Genomic DNA, 21,237 nt, shown 5'->3' on the forward strand with positions numbered 1-21,237 from the left:
TCTCCTCCTGTAGCACCCTGGTCATCAGTGACAGCTGATGAGGGCAGTATTTGAGCTCTAGCCTCAAGCTGAGCAGCTGAAAAAAATCTGGAGGTGAGGTTAGATTAAATTATTACAGGTAGCTCCTGCCTGCCTCAAAAGCATCTTGCTCAGTGTGGTACCTGCGGCAGGTGGCGCTCCCCGCCTACAAATAGGAGAGAGCTGCGCCCCGGGCGCACGCTGGAAGCCGGGCGCTGGGCAAGGGCCCCTTCCCCAGCCACAAACTGGATCCAGCTCTCAGCTAGCAGAAGGAAAGGCAGGGTTAGCGGCGGGCACTGGACGCCTAGAGCCTTTTGGAGAGCGAAGTGAGAGGGGTAACGGGCATTTTGTGCTCTGAAAAGTCCGGAGGTTTGGCAAAGGCAGATGCACCCATCAGCTGGGCTGCCTCCTGTAAACTGAAGTGCCCTCTTAATGCCACTGCAAAGAGAAAGAAATGAATGCACTGGAGAATAAATAAGAAACCAGGCTAAATGTGGGATCGTTGTGCTGACATTAGCAATTATCACCCTAAACACTGCTGCAGACACTCAGCATCAGGAATAGGTGATCTCTTATAACAGAAACCTTTATGCTGACTTCCTCAGGTGTGGGCTGGGGTAATTTCTTTAGATGAACCACATCGCAGATAGCAACCGAAAAAATGTAGGAGATTGTTTGGTGAGGGACAGGCAATTCATATGTGAAACTCGTCAAGAGAAATCAGGCGCAATTTCATCCAGCAGATTTTCTAGCACTTTTCCAACTTTCATAGAAGCTTGGGTTCTGAGGTCTGTGATGGGCAGCATTAGGGTCACCTAGCCTGACCGCCTGTGTATACAGGTTACAAAATTTTTCCCAGAAGTTGAATAAAGTATATCTTGGAGATGTATTCCAAACAATGACATTCTATGAGCTCACCCGAGCAAGAGCTCTCAATGTACAATCCCCTTACTGGTAAGAAATGGCACCTTCACTGAAGGTAGCAAATTTCTGCTTCTAGCTGTTAAATCTTGCTAGGCCTTTTATAAACACACAGAGAAAGGCCTCCTTTCCAGATATCCTGTTTTATAAGTAACTCAATACTCAAACTACCGCTCTACTATTTTTTTTAATTAACTAAAACCAGGCAGTTTCTCAAATTTAACCTTAAAGACTTTAAGTTCCATTCTTTCAAGTTCATTTGAACTCTCACAAGATGTTCCAGACCTTCCTACAAACTTCTACACCAGAAATGGGCTCCCATTCAAATATACAGGATCCCATTCCCCCCCTTTACTTGATACGCTCCCTCCCCTTACTTGGGGGAACGAACACCAGGTGGACGGTGTGACTTACCTCTCCAGACCCGGGAACAGGAGCCCCACTGCAGGACTGAAGCTGCTGCTTGTGTCTTTGTGTCACCTGCACCATGTTTGTTCCTCAGATCCCACAGGCTAGCAGCAATGTGGGTCTTCTACATCCTAATGAAAAAGCCATTCAAAGCAAAGTTATAAAGAGAAATGGACATTTGCTGGCACTCAGGAAGACAGGGGAAATGAAATAGTGTCGGGGAGGGAGCAGGTGAACTTACTCTACAACAGCTTCTGAGTGTGAACAAGACTATTTGTGCTACAGGCGCATTTCATGTTCATCTGATGCTAGGCTATTTGTGGGATCTCCCTACTATGAATTAAGAACAAGGAGTAACAAATTGTGCTGTCAAGTCAGACACAGCTGGAGAAATCCCAGCGTATAGTCACTTACAAAAAAAGAGACCTGTCCGGAGCCAGGAAATGGAACCGAAGCTGAGAATTCTCTACATTTGAAAACACTTAAGTTGGCAACACTGGGCCAAATTTACCACTGTGACAAGCAGCACAAGCTTCCTAAAGTGGACGTGCTTCTAACAGACCCAAAATTGGCCTTATCTACTCTTTATAATTTAAACTGTTGAGGAGACCAATAGAGCAGTACTTAGTATGTGTCCTTTTCAAGCATGCACTTTTCATTAAGTAACTTTTTTTAGACAAAGAACTTTTCACAGGAAGATGAGAGGAACTGCCTGATGAAATATTGACTCTCCCAATTCATATTAGGTTCTCAAGCATCATTCAACAGCTCTGAATTGACTAATGGCCATCACAGCAAATGGATTTCCACCTTAATCTTTAGTTCTTCTCTGAATGATATTAATACACATTGTTTATCACTAATGAGCTCTAGAATATGATGTTAACAGAGGCAATTAAGGCCCAGCGTAACTGTCTGCAACACTGTGCTGGAGCTGAATATATGGCTAATGAATCACTTCCATAGTTCAGTTCCAGTCTCCTTACTGCAAATTGTACTTCAGATAGGTTAAGCTCATCTTAGTGTCCAGGCTGTTGCCTTTATTTTTAACTTACGTGTTAAAATAAGGGGTTGCTTACATAAGAAAGAAGCAGACAGGTCTTTTGAAGAGCTAGCCTAGTCTTTTTTTGTTTATTGTTCAGTGATAGCAGCTACCTTCAAAAAGAAGTGACATATTTAGACTATTTTTTCCTGTACCGGGAATAGATTTAAACTTCTCCTAAGGTGTTTAAGTTCAGGAGAACAAAGCTTGATTCAGAGCACTGTTTAGCCAGGACTGCCAGACCCTGACTTCTTGTGCAGATAACCACGACAGAGAGGTCAGGCATGTCAGGGGTTTTTTGCCTGGTTGAACCCCTGCTCAAGGCAAAAGGGTGTCTCTAAAATCTTTGGTGAAATGCTGGCTTCAGGGAAACATTTACATGTCATTTGTGGCCACAAGAATTTAAAAGCTAAGACTGAGTTCAACAAGGAAAGCAAAGTATGATGCTACCCATGCAATTTTTTGTTTTGCACTGTTGCCCTGTCCTAGCAAAGGTTGGGCATTCCTGTCTTTAATGAACTGTATTAAACACCGAATATTCAAGGTACTTTGGAGCTGACTCAGCCCTGAGAAGGAAACAAAAGCTGCTACTTGACAGCAACATTCCCAGAAGCAAAGCTGAGAATTGCTGTAAGTCTCCAATTTAATGGCTTGGTGCTACACTTGAAGCTAGAGAATTTTTACTGTTGACATCAGTAGGAACCTGTTGTAGATAAAGCCCAACTTGAAACAGCTGAGCTTTTCCATGTTCTGATACACTAAATAATCCGCTCATCTAGTCTTGAAGGCAAGTGAAGAAAACCGTAAGTATCAGACAACATGATCATTTGATCTCATACTATAAGAAATTGCTGAGACAAGCCAATGCCAGTTTATATTTGCTTTTGTCATATATTTTGGCAGGAGCCTCAAAATCTGCCTGAAGGGACTCTGTCAGTCCAAACTGAGAGCAAGTTAACAGCCATGAAACTCTTTCTGTTCATACGCTCAGCTTCTTTCTTTGCTGCAACAGAGCTGGCATCCTACATCTGTGATTTTTTTCCTCAAAATAAACAGTTTTGCCACTAGGCTCACCTGGCTGGCTTGGACTGTGCTGCACTGCTGTTTCTCTCAGCCCCAGCTCTGGCTGGTGTTTTCAAAACACCCATCTGAACTGAAAGTTGAAACGTAGCTCTTCAGCTAGCAAAGTGGAACACACTTAGCTGCTGCAGGAGAATCAGAACATTTTTACCTGTCTTCACCTACAGATGTTATCATCGCACCTACAAGCAGGCTCTGCACTTTGACATTTTTGATCTCTGACTGATGCTTAGTACCAAATTAGTCAGCAGTTCCTTTTTTATTTTTAAGAAGTTATCTATCTAAGGACCAAGATCAAAGCAGCGAGAGCATCATTTCATTGTGCTAACTTGAATTGCAGTGTCACTTTAATTTGCAATCACTGAAGCAAAGCCTCACCAAAAGCAAAGGAGATACTTCAGCAATTAGCCTGCACTCAACTCAGTGCTGCAGGAGTCACGCTGCTACAGCAGCCATGCTACTGAGCTCTGGGATGTCTCCACCACCCAGCAAAGCCTGCAGGGGAAGGTGCAGCTCTGAAATAATGGAGCTGTGTCACTGGCAATGAGAAAGAGACACTTGCTGGGATGTTTTAGAACAAAATGGTCTGGAAAGGAACTTAAAGAAGTCAAGCTTGTGCTGATATTTTTTGTTTGCTTGCTTGTTTGTTTTTGATATATATAAAAGGGAATTGACAGAAGCTTATTTCATGCAAATTTTAACTTCAGTAAAGGCAAGGTTGTTGAGTAACTTCTGGGCTTAAAAGGTTGCTTGGTTTACTCAGGAGCAGGCAATGTACTTCCACGGAAAAAGATCAGAATAGAAGACCTGTGCTGTAAGTGCTGGGGAAAAAAAATGAACATTAATAGCCAGCTATGCACCACTTGTAATGGCATGTGCATGGATGAGCTTCCTCTTCTCCACATCCAGTTCCCTTGTGCAGTTTCCTGACACATGAAGCTCCATGGCTATCCTCTGCATTCTCCAAACCTGACTGAATAATGCAGATCTAAAGCCGGGGGGGGGGGAATATTCACAGTTCAGCCATGGAAAGCAGCAGAAGATGAACCAGTGCCACTTTTATCACTGTGCACTAGCAGGATGTAGAATAGGATGCACGTCTTCTTCATCGTCTACATTACCCTTGCCACTAATTTGTTTTATGGCAGAAATATCCTCCTGTGTTGGGCATTGTACAGTCACACAGACACATCCCCATCTCCCCAGTTTTACAGTTCCTATCAACAAGGAAAGGAGTGGATAGAAGAGAAAAACCTTCACTCCATTTTACATAGAGGCAACGGAGACGTCAAGTGACAAAGCAGCTTACTCCCGGTTTACAGAAAGCCTGGGACGCTGTTACAGGCCAGACCTTCACCGGCCAAAGCCCCGTATCAAATGGGCAGTCAGTCGCTTTTAGGGCCACCAGCAGCACTGCCCTCCAGGACCGTCCTTCAGTGCCGGGGCAGCTGGGTGCCCACTCTGCCCTGGTGCTGAACAGCGGCAGGTAATTCGGAACAGAGACGGCCCCAGGGCTTGTTTGCCCGTCGAGATGGTGGGAAGAGAGTTTGAGCCCCTTTACGGATCCCCGCACCGGGCAGGCGCGGCCGCTGCCTCTGCAGCGACCGCTACCTCAGAAAGCGTCGCCATCCGTCCGCAACGCCCACCCGTTCCTCGGCGTGCCGCAAACTGCGCGCCCCACACCCCGCGCCAGCCCTCGCCGCTGGGCGAGCGGGTTCGCCAAGGCGGGGGAGGCCGCCGCTCTGAAGCAGAGACGGCCCCCCGAAAAAGCCGGGGCCCAAGCGCCTGCCGGCAGCCCCCTGCCAGCAGCAGCGCCCTGCCCATCTGCCCGCGGCCGCGCACCCGCCTCCGGCCTGCCCGGGCCCCTTTGTCCGGGCCGGTTCTCAGGGGGGGCCGGAGGGGCGGCCATGGGTGCTATATTAGGCACCTGCGGCTCGCACAATGGGCTGTGGGTGCTCGGGGGAGAGACAGATTGATGTATTGTGTGCGGGGGAGGAGGGCTGTCACTTGAATCCATGTGAACCCAGGCTTTCGGGGCAAGGGAGATTGACAGCTTTTGTAGGTCGCAGCTCTCTTTCAAAGCTCTGCTTTATAGACAGTAGGTTAGGGGGCCCGGGCTTTCACTCCCATAATTCGAACAGGGCAATCATCAGCATTGAGAATTTCTTCTTTCTCTCTCTCTCTCTCTCTTTTTTTTAACCCCCCTTGTTATGCATTAAATGATTTCAGTGGAGGAATGTGCAGCATTAATTAGAATTGGTTAGTAGATACCAAGGGGAAAAGTTTCTTCACAACAACTATAGGAGGTGTCACTGCTACAAAGACAGTTTTGTTTTCGCTCTCCCCCGCATTATCAGTGCAATATGTAAGGTAGCGATTCTTTTCATTTAAATTAAGTGGAAAGCTACTAAATCTTGTTTTATTCTCCAAAAAGAAAAAGGTCCTTAACACTTATCTTTTAACTTCTTTTATTTTGTAAGGTTAGTGTTTACTTTTGCTTTCAGTCCTCCCCATTAATCGGCCTGCAAAGATGTGTATCCAGTTTTGTGTATCATTTAGCTCTTACAATTATAGGCGAGTACAACTAATATATAAGGATTGTCTCCTGATTAAAGCAACAACGTTACCATTTAAAATCAAAGGCGCTCGTCTAGAAGGAGACATTGAAATTCAGAAGTGTGGCTGGCTGTTCTCTGCAGGGATTTCCTAGTTTCTTTCAACTTTTTAAATAGAAGTTAAGCTAAAAGATGGGCTTGAGCATATAAAATAAGAGCTTAGAAGAAACGCTCATTAATATATTTATGTACGGGTTTTTTATCTCATTCCTTAAAAACTTTTCCCATCGACAACGTGCAAACAAATATTAGCCCTGGTAGTGTTTAAATATTTTCTTCCACCAAATGTACTCAGCTAGTTTATCAAAAATGATTAGAAAAATACATTTAAAAAAAAAATCTGAAGTGGGTTTTGACATTTAACAATAGACACGATCCTAAGTGCTACATCATAGGGCAATACCACTTTTTTTTTTTTTTTCTGTTAGGGGTTTGAAAATTACCAAATTATTACCACCATAAAGCATCATGTCTTAAGACATGTAAAGCCAACTGCTGTCTCTAGAAGTAAATTACTAAGGCTCCACGCCCTGCAGATTCTCTTGCAGCAAATTCACCCAAAATGTGAAGATATTTATACTTTGCCCACAGTATCAGTCAGCAAACACCGCTAGTGTTCTTTGTACCAGGAAAAATATAATTCTTGCTTGTTCCCCCTGAGGGAGTGCTGGAAAGCACAGCTGCAGGCAGAACTGCCTGGGCAGGACAGAGCAGGTATTCCTAGAGAGGCAGCGGTTCTTCTCCTGCAGGGCAGGTACCAGTGCCTAATTTTTTTGCTTGACCCACACACAGACAGTCTGGCCTATGCATTATGTAGTCAAAACCACAGCTTAAAAGATAAGCTTTGTTATTCAGTATCTGGATCATAATGAGCTTGATTATATTTTCATCTTACTGATAAATCAGGAGTTACTAGTGGGACACATGATGTTAAACGGTTTTTTAACATAACTCAGCATTGGCACAACAACTTTAGAAGCTGCATAAAGATGAGCTAAACAGACCCTGTGCAAAGGAAGAGGGGAGCAGTTTCTACTAAGTATGGGATGCAGTTTTATAAGTGGAAATTTAACTGAGTGAGTAAAAGCCAACTAAAATATTTCACCTTCTGGCTGGAGACTTTTCTCCACCATGAACAGGAGGAACAAGGCTATTAAACATCTGACATTGTCTTGCAAGGAAAAATCCATTGGATATGAAGAGTTATTTTCCATTGTGCAGGGGAAGGGAGAAGCAGAGTCTCTTCCCTTCCACCTCCCTAAAACCTCCAGTTCAGCTTCAGTGGCTGGGATTTAAGCCCTGGAGGTTGCACCTTAGAGAATGCTCTATGAGCAATAATTAATTAATTAATCAGGTGCCAATGTGCAGAGGATCCCAGGCAGTCGAGCTCTTTGCTGCCTCAGACACAGAGCAGCACTCCTCTGGGGAGCTGAGGTCACTGCAAAGATTGGTTTTGAAGTAAGCCCCAGCCCCGGGGTCAGTCAAGGCAGCCCCAAGCTCTCTCAGCAGCAGTTCACTTCCCCACACAGCACCGGCACTGCGCAGCGGGACCAGCTCGCTTGCTCCAGAGATGCAAAGCCGCTACGCGAGTCGCTCTTGCCAAGTTTTCCCGTGTCTCCTGCACCCTGGCCCAAGGGCCGTCTCCTCTTTTTTTTTTTTTTTTTTTTTAGACCACAGTACCTCTCTCAGAATTATGCATCCCTCATGCATGTAAATGAGAGGGGTCCAATTACACGCGAGGGAGAAAGGGTTTAATGAATCATGAAAAAGCAAGGGTTGCATAGAAAAAGCTCAATCCCAGTGCCCCCTCATCCCCCCACTTGGAAACGTGCGTTTCTCATTTTTGAGAGTGATGAGAGAATGCAGAGGAGTGAATGGGAGAAACCCACAGCTGAATGAATACAACGCTTGTTTGTGTTTATTACAGCCTGTACTTGAAATCTGTGATACGCACTTTTAAAGAAAAATAGTTAAGCACAGAAGTTATGTTCTGCTACACAGCAGAAACAAATGCAATACATGATTGTAGATAACTCCATGTTCAAGCTCTCCCATCTGCAGTACATTCCTCTTCTTGCTCTCCTTTCCTCTGCATGTATATGTAAGGTCTTACATGAACTTAAAGGACAAAGAACAGGCAAAAGCTGGTTGTTATTTATGAGGTCCTGTAAAATACAGTCACAGGTTACACAGTCTAAGTTGTGTGAGTAACTTCCACACCTGGCTGACCCTGAAATTCGATGTTTATCACTGGCTATTCCAGGTGAATGTGAACTAGACAGCATGGGATATGATGAGCATTTTAAGGCAAACCACATTAAAGCAATACTATTAATGTCAAGTATGATTTCATGTGATTACATTTAAAACAACATTATAGCAAACTGATTTGTAAATATTCTGGGACTCTCCAGAGGTCTTTTCCCTCTGCTGTTGTGTTTTGGTTTTTTTTTTCTTTAACAGGTTTAATGATTAGTCACTGACTGTTGCTAAAATGACTTTAATATCTAAAATTATGGTGTAGGAAAAACTCCCAGTGCCCCCAATGGGAATTATACAGCATTGTGGCCCCAAGTTTTGAAAAGAAACAGACATAAACACTTGAGCATGAAGATGGTCTCCCTTTTCCATACCAATGAGGGAATCACAAGTAGTAAGCAATTACATCTCCCACTGAAATGTAGCAGAGCTATTATCTGTTCAGCATCTTTAAAATTTGTCCCCAACATTTCCTTCTTTATTTGGGCATAGAAATGCCTGTGAAATTGTACATGGAAGTGATTTCTCATTAAGGTAGGATGCAGCTAGAAAGAAGAATAACTTCCACAACAATCGCAATAGGATAACTCCATGTGTGCACAAATTTACACAGGAGTATGAATAACTTGTGGAATTACACCAAGCCTGCTCCAATTTTTTACTAACTTGATCTAGAACCCTGCAGGCAAAATGCATAAGAAGGCCAGTGCCATAACTTCTAGTGGTTATGAGTAAGTATTTCTCATTAGAAGCATGTGAAATAAAAAGGAAGACTTACGGCTTTAGTGTTGCACATTCTGAGTTATTTCTGCACAGGTAAAAGAACCCTGGACCACTGCTGGTGATCCAGGATGCTGCTTTGGTTAGTTTAGCTACTGCCATGAGTAGTAGAGCTAAACTCTATGATCTTAAAAAGAAGCTGCCACTATCTCAATTGCTCCTTCATTGAAGTGGTTCAAGCCAACAGAAGCCCCTCGATGGTGAAGAGAAAATGGAAGTGGTGCACAAGAGATGCCTGCCTTTGTGTCATCTACTAATTTTGCTAATCTTCCAGTGATGTCTTTATTGGAATTTCTATCTGGCAGGGCTTATGGATACATTGCTAGTAGGGAGGACATGCTGGTTAGTAAACTCTGCATCCTGGATGGAAGTGCTTCCATCTGCGCTGCTGGAATTGGGAGGTAAGGGATGATGTCAGTACAGAGAGTAGCTGGAGCAGCCCAGCTCCCTTAGGAAAGGAAATAAAAGGAACAATGTGGAAATACCATAGGATAGCAAGGGTTTGCCTGTCCCCATATCCACAAAATCCGTTAGCCTACACTGTGGGCTTTCCCAAAGAGAAGTCATTGCTGAATCTTGTGAGGTTCATCTCCTGTCATTGTCTCAGGCTATTTATCCTGGCCTCTGCACAGCAGGTGTTCCAAAATCCTAAATTATTGGCCAGATTCACACAGATGAGTGCTATTCCCTGATCTGACTGAAAATGGATGAAAATTTATAAGTTGTCAGAAAGAAAAAAACAAATTGTTACTTTTGCACTTAAGAGCGCAAAATTTTTTTCAGTCTATTAAATTAATTTCATCCAAATATGGCACAGAAAATATTCCAAAGAGCACACATGTTGTAGAACAAATTTTCATGTAAATCACTTGTTCTTGAGCTGTCTGGCCCACAGAATGACTCTGTCAGCTAGATAAATAAAATCTTGCTCAGAAACTAACATTTATAGAAGCACAGAGGGAAGAAATACCATCCGAGATCCACAACTTTCAGAGATACCTGAGGGCCTGTGCAAATCCTGTGCAGTCTTGGGTTATTGTCTCCTTTGGTCACCTTTGCTGTGTCGTCTTTGTGCAGTGTCATGAATACAGTGCTCTAATACATCTTGTTCTGTAGTCTTTCTGAGCATTATTCCGTAATTTTTTGCCTGGCTAGGAGTTTTGCTAGTTTCAGAGGAGTGGCAGTAGCAGTGCAAGGTAAGCAGCAAGACTATGATCCTTCTGGCAACAGGCAGCTCCTAGTTTGGCTCATCTGCGTTGTCAAACCACAAATGCACTGCTCATGTGGGGTCCATACAGCTACCCTCCAAAGCTGTCACCTACTTCATATGATTCTGGTTGTGGCACAGGAGCAACCTGTGGTGAAAATGCAAAGTTTAGGTTGGGATTTTAGAATGCCTTCTTATGAATAATTCCCATGCACATCAGCCTCCTTTCCCTTTGAACTGGTAACCTTTGTATCCATTATTAGAAAACATCATATACAACTGTGTTAAGAAAAATACACATTCTGGAGCTCATAACTGGGATACATTTCATCATGGAAGGTGGATAAACAAAATGTTTTCAGTTACAAATTTTACCAATAGGCAGCTAACATGCTATTAGCATGTTTTCATGAAGGACCAAACACTACTTGGAGTTGAAGGACTTCTTTTTGGTTTAAGTTTTGTTTTAACTTATTTAAGGTCAATGCCTTCTTAATGCATTTGGGGCTTATCTTCTTCTTTGTAGAGGAGTGCAGAAGAACAGATCTTTAATACAACATCCAAGTAAAAAAGAAATATCAGTACAAAATACCAGGTCACTCATGAGATATCTTTTTTGTATATTAACTTACCAAACCAAGAATAGTAAAAAGCACAAAATCACACAAATGCTACATTCCCATATCAATGGGACACACCTCTACCAGAAAGACCATTTTCTGCATCAAATCATATACCTGCAATCTTTCTCTCCCATCAGTTTTCTCCACAGTGTTTCTTTGGTGTTTTTATCACATTACTATTTCTCCCCTGCCCATGCATAGCAGATACTTGGGGTGGTGGTCAGTTGGGTTGGGACAGCTTTCATGGGTCATCAATTCAACTTCCACCTGGTGGTGGTACTTTTCTAAGGTCTCTTCTCAGCAACGATGTGGGAAGAGACCCAGGGGGCTAAGTTCTCGCTGCTGAAGTGCACACAACATTTTGCACGCTCCCAGACTCTCTAACCCAGCCCTTTTTGCCCTGTTTACTTGCTAGCTCAGTGGTAAGAGCATATACACCTTGCCTTGTTCATCAAACCTCCTGTCTGTTTCTATGCTTGACTGCCACCAAGAAGAGCACAGGCAGGTGAGCCAGAGGGGAATGGCACAATGTACAGTCACCAACAAGGTATTTCTAGCAATGATCTATCTCAGTTTTGGTTCACCAGCTCTGGCACATCTGCCTTTGAGATTTAACTGCACATGAGTTGTGTTTTCAGTAATCAGTTCTGATTTTTACAACCCAGGATTTGCCTATCTGCACAAAAGCATTTGCTATTCTTTCAACAGAAAATGTACTAAAATACACTTTAAAGTTGTTGTAGATTTTTTTTTTTTAAACGGGGAAACATTAGGTAATTAAGGAAATCATGCACCATGCCATGTGGAGGCCTCCTGACAAATACAACTTTGGTGGCCATGACCCTGGCCAGAGGAAGAAGGCTGTGATGTCACCTCATCCCCAAGTCCCAGTTTCACGGGTAGTATCTCTGAAAGGAATTGTCTAAAGGAGATTGTTCCTTATGAAAAGTTCACATGATGGAGTCTGAAGGGCTTGTTTCACTTGAAGCCCAGCAGGACAGAGCTGTTTGGAAAGAAGCATTCAGTGTGTTCTGTTTTGCTGAAAGCTGTCACAGTGAACAAGTACTTAGCAAACAGCATGAACAAGGATTTGAACTAGAAAACTAGCAGGACCCTGACAACATTGTAATAGTGGACTTGTCTGTTCAGAGCCTGTACAATGATGCATGGGGGCATGAGAAGGAAAACAGGAGAACTGGATTTTTGTATTTTTAATTTTTTTAAAGGTGACAGTTTATCATTGCTCTGATCTCTTTTGTATTATTGTGGTTGCCTTTGGCATCAGTAGGAGGGGAAAGCATCCTGGCGAGAAGGGGCGCGGGGCAGAGGCACAGTGCCTGGCCCAAAGGGTGAACTGATTGATTAACCAAAAAGCAGTCAGTTCTTTTCCTATTGTCCTGTTTTGTAATGTTTTTACTTCTGTTATGATGGGCTGACTGTTTAAGCTGTTTCTCTTTACATCTCTAATCCATATTTAGCAGTGAACAGAAACTGTCTGAATCCCAGTCCAGAACTGAAAGAGAACCTGCCATTCCACACCTTTGAAAACAAGCTGCTTTCACACAAGCACCTAGCTGCTGACACCACACAGGTATAGGAGACACACAGGTTACAGACTATCCTCCCTCTCCCCCGTCATAGAAGAGACTACTGAAGGCAGCACAACATTAAGAGACATCAAATGAGTAGGAAATTAGAATAGGATAAACAAAAAATTCTCCTTTTAGTTTTACATACTGCAACCATGTCTTTATTTCTAAAGCAAACCTCAAAAACACACTAACCACACCTTTTCACCATGATTATGACAGTTGTCTAGTTTATGACGAGTTTCAAAAGCTGTAATAAATAACTTTTTATTTATCACTTCTAACATCTTATGCATTTTCCTAGACGTGGAAAGTCCCTAACTGGTGTCCTTCTTAGCTACAGAAGACTAACAGTCCCTTCTTCAGGTTGTCTTCTACTAAGCAATTTACACAAAATCCTTGTTTTTCTCCTTCCCTTTACAAGGACAAAAGACTTGCAATGTTTAAGTGCACATCTCAGCATAGCACCCACCTCTTTCCTTAGAGACCTCAACAGGCTTAGGATGAAAAGCACTTTTCTAGCCTATAGGAAAACCTGTTGATTTTATCAGGTCTTGGGGTAAGTTCCTGGACCTACCATTCATTCCCTTCATACTCTGTGCCATGGCTGAAAACCTCTGCTAATGGTTTGTGGAAAGAGCACAGGTGGAGGTAGACAGACTGAAGAAGAACCTGCTCCTACCGAAGCCTAATCTTGCACAGGGACATTGCTCACCTAAGTTATTCCTGGAGGACTTGATCCTAGGAATACATTCACTGATTAAATGAATCAGAGACGCTAATTCAGTCCTGACTCTCTTACTGCATGCACTTATTTTCTCCATTCATGCTCAGTAATAGTATTATTGCTTCTGTCTGTAAATTTGGATCTTAATTTATAAGTATGATATACATTGCTTTAAAACAATTATAAAGATTATTTTGCCTGGCCTCCTGTCTCAATGCGGCCTATATGCCATATATAGTAAATCTTGGCATCTGAGGAATATCTACCTTTAATCTGAAGCTTCCAAACCCTTTAGCATTAAGGACTATTCAAAGCTGCAAAGGCAGGAATGTTTTCTAGTAATTCACATGGTTTCTGGGTAAGTTCTCCACTAAATCCCTTCATAACACTGCTAAACGGCTAGGTTTAGGATGAGCTGTGTTCTAGGGAATCCAGAATTGTGACCACCAAAGTGACAAGTCTGTGCTGGCTTTGTCCAGATCTGAGGAACATGTTTTACCACTTTTATGATACTGCAGATGTATTATCCTCTAATAAACATGTAAACCAGGTCTCAGATGTTTCCTCAGACTCAAAAATATCTTGTGGGATTGAACTTAGTCCAACGATATTCAAAGCTAGTATGTCCCTCTGATACCCACATCCCTCAGATCCCCATAATTGTATTACAAGTTTCTTATCACTATGAGTATAACAGATTTTTTTCAGCAAAGCAAGTCTCTTTTGCAGGGATACCAATTATGATAAGACTGTTCTCCCACTGCTTTTTTTTCAGCTGCTCCCTGAACCAGATAGCATGTTTTCACTCTGAAAAAAAGAAGGGATCTTCCCCTCTTTTTCTTTGCTTTTCCAGCCCAAATCTTCTCTCATTTCATGTATACTACAGTGCAGAAGTTTGAAAGAGAAAGGACTAGGCTTTTTCAAAAATGCCAGCATTATTTAGGGACCTGTAAAACTTATAGGCCAAATGCCTACTCAGAATAGTTTTGTACAGAAGCAGAACAGCTCCTGTTTACCCAGCAGTGCCATACTCACTCGTTCTCAGGCACAGCTCTCTCTGGTGGCGTTTCTACTACAGATACACTTCAGTCTGTGAGACAACAGTCCTTTGAACTCAAGATCTCTATGAAAAAGCCATGCTGATTTGGCTAGAAAGGTGAAATCCTAGTCATTAATAATATCGTCTGGAAATTTTACCCATACTTATGCTGCACCAAAGCAGCTACCACCCCCTGGTCTTTTTTTAGCCCTTGAAGATACAGGCAGATGTCCACTCCGCAGGCAGCTGTTGCCACAGTGCAGAAGTCACCACTGTCCAGCTGCTTGTCTGATTTGTGGGATGGCTTCTCTGAGTGCCCTCAGACTGCTCGAGACAAAACCTGGATGGCTTAACTTTTTAGCAAGCTACCGTGGGTTAGCCTGAAAAATTTTGTCTGCAGCGAGAAAACACTCACATTATGCCCTCACCACAGAACTGAGAGTGACTCGTGACTCCCATGCAGAGATGACCTCTGGATAGAAATGGCGACATTTCCAGCTGGCAGAGCTGGCTATGGAAAATGCCACCACTGCACACTGATTCTGGACAGCTGGACAGCTGCAGTTGTGCAGGATGCAATCATATCTCTCACCTCTGTCACTCCACCTCTATAATATATCCACTGTCATTTTTATGACTAGTGTCTCTGGCTTTTGTCTCTAAATTTGCAAAACTACTTTGCCCCACCTGCACTGTTCCTTGCAGCATTTGAAGCACCACAAACAGGATGGCAGCTACAGATCTGCTGCTAAAACTGTTACTGTCCCATCTGCCTGCCTAGAAAATAACACCCAGCAGCAGGATTTTATGCCCTTGCATATCATGGGAAAAAGACATTGTTTCTTCCATTCTCCACCCCCATAGATAAACCATGTTACTTGTCTTTAAGTTGTTCTCTTCCCAGGCTAGCCTATCTTTAACCCATGCACTGTTTGAAACTGTAAAATACAGAGCCCCTTTCATGTGGGAAGGGATGTGTTCCTGCCAGGTCCCAGTGTTCTAGGGAATTTGCCAGATCCCTCAATAATCTGATCCTCTGCCTTTTGGCTCCAATATTCAGAGTTGGCTCTTTGGTCTGAGTTCTCCCAAACCAGGATCTCCATCCCCTCCCGTATCGTGCTTTCCCTACTGCCTGGTAACTGTGTGTAAGCTCCATCCCCTTTAGCATTTCCTTCCCCAGCAGAGCAGCCTGAGGAAACAGCAGGAGCAGTCAGTCCTCCCACTCTCCAGACAACACAGGCATATGCAAGAACAAAGGATTTATATTTGCAGTGTCCCATTTAAGTTTTCTGATGCTTAGATCACTGCAGTAAATGCACTGGGTTTGATTACCACAAAATACCCATCATGGGGCTGCAGGAAACCAGCAGAAGTGCCAGGAGCAAGGAGAGGGAAAGCCACGTAAAAGATGGGCCAAAAAGGGACTGGGAGGGGACCAGGTACAGCTGAGCTGCACTATACTGAGTCACCAATTACTGTTAGGCACACCTTCCCCTAGCTGGGGAAGTCAATGGCACATACCAGCCTTAGTGGCCAAAGATAAGGGACATCCCCTACCCTCTGGGGCTGCGGCTTGGATGAGAATTAGAATTTAGGCCAATTAATCATTATGGACAATGCTAAGTAAAAAGTCCATGCCAGCAAGACTGCAATACTGCCAGACTGAGAGAGGAGAGAGGTGACACCCTGTTTAGCCCGTTATATCATTACACAGACACAGTGGCTGGAAGATATTGCTGCTCCAGACAGTTATCAGCCATCTGACTGACTTCCCTCGCAAGCTCTTGTTCCCTCTTCTAACCAAAATGAACAGATTTTGCAGAAAAGGAATGTAATTTTAAAAGTCCTGAGTTAATCAAACACTTTAAAAACACAGTGCCTGTGATACAATGGATCAACTTTGTCCTGGGTGTCAGCCCATTCACTCCAACCAGCTTACACCAGAGATGAATTTGCTCTGGTGCCTTTGTCAATAAAATTCTAGATTAAAAGAGCCCCTATATAGAGCTGGTCCCAGAGGTAATTGCTAGTTAATCAGCCAATTAACTGACCCAACGAGTAGGAAAAGAGGAAGGGGGAGTAAGGGGGAAAACAAATCAGTCAAGGTATGGTAGAACGTAATTCTTTAGGAGTTAATGTTAGAAACCTTTTCAAAGAGATTACAGCCTACCTTGACTCATTCCCCCTTCTTCTTTCCTTTTTCTCTTCTTCCCAATTTGTAATTGTTGGTTCCCCTAATTGGCTGATTAACTACTTATTACAGACAGACCTGGAGGTATGTGGGATCCTGTTAGCTTTCATCTAGCGAAGCAAGGCTGAATGCAGCAGAGCATCTGTATGGGCTGTTTTTCTCCTATCCAGGCTGATGGCTTCGAGTCAAGTAGCATTTCACTTGAGAAGATTCTTATTTAAACTAGTTTCTATTTTATTTATTTAATACTACAAAGAAAGGGAAGGATTTTTTTTTAACAGTTTGCTATGCAAACAGAATGATTTTAGCAACGGAGTTTGTACCTCTCAAACTAACCTATTTACTATTCACTGATACATTATTGACACTATCAATATATTTTAATGAAAGAGCTGTTACAGCTGCTTGACGTTATGATAATAAGTAATGACAATAGAATTAACCTCTATTTTCCTTTGATAGTGTTACCAGGCTGGTTTCTGCCAGCAGAATCCTGGGAGATGAGTCTTAACGGTGAAAAGGGCAAGCTGAGAAAGTTGCCCTGATTTCCTCTCCTTGGAGTTCTGTGGGGGAAAAGAGCAGAGCTCACCCTTGCAGTTGTTGGCTTCGCATAAGATTTATAGTAGGTCAAAAGGGAGGTACCAGTCTGTTCTGGTACATCCTGAAACCACACAACCAAGGAGGAATCTAAAGTTGCTCTCTGAAGCTTCAAAGAGGAGTTTTGCCGCATGTTCAACATAAAGCAAATCTTATAGCATCTCATTAATGCACCTTTTCCAGCATGGTGTAGTCAGAGATGGAGCTGCTACCCTTAAAACAGTGACGTCATAGCTAGACAGGGCACTAAGTCTGACCTTTCTAAAACAATACCTATCAGTGCACATGGCTGTGCATATGCAGGTGTTTTTCTAAAGCTGGTGGATTATTTTGGTTGCTTACACTCCTGTGTAGATGGCAAATAATATTTTCTCTCCTCATTGCTTGGGCAGCAGGACCCTGTGCAAAGCAGCAACTCTGAGTGTGATTGTCCAGGGAGATGGGCACAGAATGGAGTTCTAATGTAGCCTCTATTGCATAAACCTCTCCTTCTGATTCCACTTCTCTCCTTCAGCTTCGGAAGACAGTTTGGGATTTTAGTTCTGTTTAATATTTGTGACAATTTATTCCTCCTACCCCTCTTTTCTCCCTTAGCAAAAGAGCAGGCTGAGCCTAGGCAGCCCATCCTCAACTGCATGTAAATCACAATCTGATTAGGAAGTGATATATTCATCTCTAACTCCTGCATAAAAGTTATTCAAGTATTTTGACAAAATAAGTGCTGTTTACTTTATACGTTTTCTGCTAATTCTAAAGATTTCTGCAAACCTAAAGGATCTCATGGAATTTACAGGCTTGTGGCTTTGCTATTGAAAGTATAAAAGCATGCTAAATTAAGTTGATTTGCCTGTGAAAGAAACACGTCCATTATTCATGTCAGGGCCCTGTCACATCAAATTGAGGGAGTGAAGAAAACCCTTTTTTAACAACGTTTAGAAGCAAGGAAAAAAACAACCATTCAGGGACTGAATTTCAATTGGGAGAAAGTCAGTCTGAAAGCAAGGTTAAAAAAAAAAAAAAGTTGGGGACATGTCTAATGTTGGAAATCAGCAAAGGGTGGGTTGATTTAACTTTGGCTGGAATCTTTGAAACAGAAAGCCAGGACGAAACTTAAAGTAGCAAGTAGTACACACAGTCTCGATGTCTCCTATGTGTAAACTTGTCAAAAGTAGTTAAGCTAATTCAGATTTAAGTCTTTTCAGACCCCGTTTTTCTTGGATGCTTCAAAATAATGATAAAAACTGTTAAGCAGGTAGAGCATTGCATCTGTGTACTACTATTATTTTTATCCACTGGTTATTACATGATTTCATTCTTATTAAATTAGCAGACAACGTGTACGTTTTTTTAAGTTTGATTAGCTGACAGAGAAATTGAAAAAAAATTAGTTTAGGTATGGCTGTTCTACAGCTGTGCATATCTGTAACAGGGGAAGCTGACAGGATCAAAAATACTCAGGACATTTTCGTGTCCACTATAAGACACATATTACTTCACGTAGCCAGAAAATCTTGGCTGATTTTTTTTATGACATAGTGTGATAGGTACAGACAAAATAAATGGCACATGTATACATGCCATTTTTTAAATAAAAAATTAATTTGTAGTCTACTAAACTATTCCAATATACATAGAGTTAAATGAGAAACTGTAAGGGGAATTGTTTTATATACTGAAATTCTTCTCATTGCCTGATTATAATTTCTCGTGTGGCTTGCTTATTTAGCAAAACAAAAAGCTTAGAGTTCCTTCTTACTACAGTTGGCTTTTATAAGCTTAAAACCAGGATGCTAAGTGGCATTTCACAGTCTTCTGCTTAAAGCCTAATTGGTTTAGACTGGAAACCTTAGAGATATTCTTTAAAAGAAGTCCAGTTTTTATGTCTCTAATATTATTATACTGTACAAAGGGTAATTCAGCAACTTGTTTGCCTTAAATCATGTTTCTAGGTACAAGGCCCATACATCATTTCTGCATGAGATTTGTTTTCCTACCTTTTGTTTTTCCCTAACCTCAGAGCCCTTGGGTTAACATGTTTTCTGCTTTAAAGCTCTTATCTGAAAGACACTTTACCACCTCATCCAGCCACTCTCTCATGCTTCCCAACTTCAAAGTCTCAAGCTGGGAAAGCAAATCTAAGTCCCAAATGCTGGACTCTGCAGCTTCTATAGGACCCTCCGCTAAAGTTAAGTTCTTGTCTTTAATTGAAAATTGCAGCCAGTGTAAATAGGAGTTAGTTTGCAGCAAGCTTGCCACAAAAGGGATTACTTCGTGGAGTGGCTGCATTGGGGTAAACACAGGGGATAAAAAAAAGAAAGAAAAAGCAAAAGAAAAAAAGCCAGGGGTAAAAGAGAGGGGCATTGTACTGTGAAGGTAGCATCAAGACAAGGATTAATGGCTAGAGGAATTGTATTTTGTGTGCTTTCAGCAACATTACAATCTCCCAAAAGCAAGTGTTACTAATAAGCGGGCCAATAAAGAAAGGTTAGCGTATTAAGGGAAATAGAAAAATTAGGCTCTGTAAATAACAGAAGATTTTTATTCCATAAAGACCAAGCAAAGTGTTGCTGATGTGTTTATTTTTAGTACTTACATTTGGGTCAACTAATGAAGTTTGTTATTTTATAGAGTTGACAAGTGATAGGAAGTGATACATATATACCACACAAATGACACTTTCTGCCAACTTCAGTTACTTCCATCTACCCACAATTCACTTATTTTACAGTGCCTAGCTGGCAAGGAGAAACCCAGTCTGCATTTCGCTGTTGGCATATTATATGGATCTAACGGTGAAATCCAAGCAGCCATGCTGGAAGCGTGCCAGGCCCTAACAGACCAGAACAGGGAGAGTAGTGGTGGTGGAAAGGAGGGCAGGATCCCTTTTCAATGCTCAAACCTCTGCTGCCCTGGGATTATGGTGTTGATACAGGCTCACAAAACATTATCAGACCTTTGCAGTAACCCAAAAAGACACAGTAAGAGAAAGTGAGGAGAACCCAGAGGTGTTCCCCTTCTCCTTTCTCCTGCTTCCAGGAGTGGGGGTAAGTTGGGTTTTTTGCTTGTTAGACTCCCTGAACTGGCTCAGTGAATGGTCAGACAAGCGCCAGCATTGGCAGAAGGGAATGGATGAGGGGAAATAAGATCTCCCTTTTCAGTGGGAGCTACAGTTTTGGTAGCTCAGCTACATTATGGAACTGCACCCTGAGACTTACTAAGTTTGACTCAGTTCATAGTTCCTTTACCAACCTCCCACGTCAACCTGGACATGTCACTTGGTATCTTAATGATAGGATTCTCCACCCACAAAATGGGAAGAATAACTCTTCCTTTTCTTCCAAATTCCAGACCTTTTCTATATAAACACAAGCACAGTATGAACACTATTTTCATGGGAATCCATTCAGCAACTATGATACATTTTTGTATTAAAATTATTATTATTAAAATGATTGTTTAAGCAAACATACTGACCTCTATTCTGTCTTGAGTAGATCACTTAAGCCGTGCATCACATCACTCCATAACAATGGAAACAGTTCAGCTATGGAAACTCTAGATATTCTGAAAAGTAACAGTATGGATATTATCAGGCAATAAGACTGTTCCATTGCTATCAGTGCACCTACTGTTGGCTTTGTTGGTTTTTTTTAATAATTCATAGCTCATCATATTCACAATGCAGTTTTGAATGGAAGCCAATGGAACCAGAGTCTAAAAATCTAGTGGAAGTATAATTGAGTGTGTTAATACATAATACAGAATTACAGGAAACTGTAATGAGATTCAGTAAAACATACTCCAACATGTTCTTTCATGTTACATAACCTATTTTTAATAAAATACAGAATCTGTGAATTTAAGAGCACTACTTATACAAAACAGAATCATATTGTCTTAAAGCAGGAAATTTCATTTGTTTCTAGTCACTTTTCAGTGGCTTACAAGTTGCATTGATTTAAAACTCTCTCAAAAGTTTCTGCACCATGAATCCATTGGATGCATCTGTTAGAAACAGAACTGATTAAAAATCCAAAATATATCCTCACTATCCAAATAAAGCAACTTAGAAATGGCATTTTTTTGGAGAGTTCTAAAAATTACTCACTTAGCCAAGAATTCATGAAGTCCTCTTTAAGTT

At 42.0% G+C, this 21,237-nt stretch overlaps 1 long non-coding RNA gene across 1 annotated transcript in view; it reads right to left on the bottom strand.

The window, feature by feature from the left end:
* Nucleotides 1–296: 296 nt before the first annotated feature.
* Nucleotides 297–21,237, bottom strand: part of LOC115333901 — a 49,665-nt gene continuing 28,724 nt past the window's right edge. The window contains exons 2-3 of the long non-coding RNA XR_003920946.1: nucleotides 1,354–1,471; nucleotides 297–456 (exon numbers count right to left, since the gene is read on the bottom strand). This is a non-coding gene — a long non-coding RNA (uncharacterized LOC115333901). The remainder of the gene's footprint in view (nucleotides 457–1,353; nucleotides 1,472–21,237) is intronic.

This window comes from Aquila chrysaetos, chromosome 21, assembly GCF_900496995.4.
Source record: "Aquila chrysaetos chrysaetos chromosome 21, bAquChr1.4, whole genome shotgun sequence".
NCBI lineage: Eukaryota > Metazoa > Chordata > Aves > Accipitriformes > Accipitridae > Aquila > Aquila chrysaetos.